The sequence below is a fragment of the Raphanus sativus genome, unplaced genomic scaffold (assembly GCF_000801105.2).
Source record: "Raphanus sativus cultivar WK10039 unplaced genomic scaffold, ASM80110v3 Scaffold0029, whole genome shotgun sequence".
In the NCBI taxonomy this organism is placed as follows: Eukaryota; Viridiplantae; Streptophyta; class Magnoliopsida; order Brassicales; family Brassicaceae; genus Raphanus; species Raphanus sativus.
Window position 1 is genome coordinate 1 of NW_026615353.1, and position 2,500 is coordinate 2,500.

The following is a 2,500-nucleotide window of genomic DNA, read 5'->3' on the forward strand; positions in this document are numbered from 1 at the left end:
CCACCGAGCGGCGGGTAGAATCCTTTGCAGACGACTTAAATACGCGACGGGGTATTGTAAGTGGCAGAGTGGCCTTGCTGCCACGATCCACTGAGATTCAGCCCTTTGTCGCTAAGAATTCGACCCTCCCCCTTTTCCATTCATTGTGCCTCCCCAAAACGTCAAAAAAACAAAAAAAAACCAAAAAAAATTCTAAGTTTATAAGAAAATGTTGTTGCGAGGTTCCAGTTTTTTACTTGGTGAAAATCACTCTCGCACCAAAATTTCAGTATGATCTTTCGTACTTAACGAAAAAATCCAGCCAAGGGACTGTCCATGCTTGACTCTAGTCCACGAAAACTCGAACCATCAGCACTGTCAGTACATGGACAATCCTTGGAAATACCAGAAGGATTCAATCCATCCAAAGACTGTCCAGACTTGAAGATATCTAGCCCACGACCCATCAGTACTACTAACAGTACTCATCCGGGAAGAATTCAATCCAGCAGAAAGACTGGTTTATCGATCCAACAGACGGACAGTCTATGAAAACTCTAGCAAACAGATAGCCTGAATCAACCGGGAAGAAAAACAATTTCATGGAGCAGACTCACATACTGATGCCCACGGATGTGTGTACTGACAGGAGGGTGTGAAAATAACCCGTAGACTGTGTCCTGAACGTTCGTGAAGGCAAAAAAAAAAAAATCTCATGTACTGATTCACCCACTGATCACCCACGGCTGGGTGTACTGATGGGACAGTCAGGATGTGAAAATACCCCGCAGACTGTCCTGAACGTCCGTGAAGACAAAAAAAAAAAAAACATGTACTGATCACCCACTGATCACCCACGGCTGGGTGTACTGATGGGACAGTCATGGTGTGAAAAATACCCCGTAGACTGTGTCCTGAACGTTCGTGAAGGCAAAAAAAAAAAAAAAAATTCACGTACTGATTCACCCATGATCACCCACGGCTGGGTGTACTGATGGGAACAGTCAGGGTGTGAAAATACCCCGTAGACTGTCCTGAACGTTCGTGAAGGCAAAAAAAAAAAAAAAAATCTCATGTACTGATTCACCCACTGATCACCCACGGCTGGGTGTACTGATGGGACAGTCAGGATGTGAAAATACCCGCAGACTGTCCTGAACGTCCATGAAGGCAAAAAAAAAAAAAAAAAAAAACTCATGTACTGATCACCCACGGCTGGGTGTACTGATGGGACAGTCAGGGTGTGAAAATACCCCGTAGACTGTCCTGAACGTTCGTGAAGCAAAAAAAAAAAAAAAATCTCATGTACTGATTCACCCACTGATCACCCCACGGCTGGGTGTACTGATGGGACAGTCAGGGTGTGAAAATACCCCGTAGACTGTGTCCTGAACGTCCGTGAAGGCAAAAAAAAAAAAAAAACTCTCATGTACTGATCACCCACTGATCACCCACGGCTGGGTGTACTGATGGGACAGTCAGGGTGTGAAAATACCCCGTAGACTGTCCTGAACGTTCGTGAAGGCAAAAAAAAAAAAAAAAAAAAATCTCATGTACTGATCACCCACTGATCACCCACGGCTGGGTGTACTGATGGGACAGTCAGGGTGTGAAAATACCCCGCAGACTGTCCTGAACGTTCGTGACTGTCCTGATCACCCACAAAAACTCAAGAAGTCAAAATTTTCAAAAAAAAATATTTTTGAAAGAAATTTTCTGAAAGGAAACATCACAAATACACCAATAAAGAGTTTAAGATGTCAAGTGTTAATCAAAAGTTGCAATAGACGTCCGTTTAGACCACAATGATCAGACACTTGTAGCATGCAAAAGACATGGTTAGAAGCAAAAGAAAATTATGAAAATTTGCCAGAAAATAGCTCTAACCATGTATATGAAGCATGCAAAAAATCAGATTCAAATTCGAAGTGTACTGATGGGACAGTCAGGGTGTGAAAATACCCCGTAGACTGTGTCCTGAACGTCCGTGAAGGCAAAAAAAAAAAAAACTCTCATGTACTGATCACCCACTGATCACCCACGGCTGGGTGTACTGATGGGACAGTCAGGGTGTGAAAATACCCCGTAGACTGTCCTGAACGTTCGTGAAGGCAAAAAAAAAAAAAAAAAAAAATCTCATGTACTGATCACCCACTGATCACCCACGGCTGGGTGTACTGATGGGACAGTCAGGGTGTGAAAATACCCCGCAGACTGTCCTGAACGTTCGTGACTGTCCTGATCACCCACAAAAACTCAAGAAGTCAAAATTTTCAAAAAAAAATATTTTTGAAAGAAATTTTCTGAAAGGAAACATCACAAATACACCAATAAAGAGTTTAAGATGTCAAGTGTTAATCAAAAGTTGCAATAGACGTCCGTTTAGACCACAATGATCAGACACTTGTAGCATGCAAAAGACATGGTTAGAAGCAAAAGAAAATTATGAAAATTTGCCAGAAAATAGCTCTAACCATGTATATGAAGCATGCAAAAAATCAGATTCAAATTCGAAGTATTT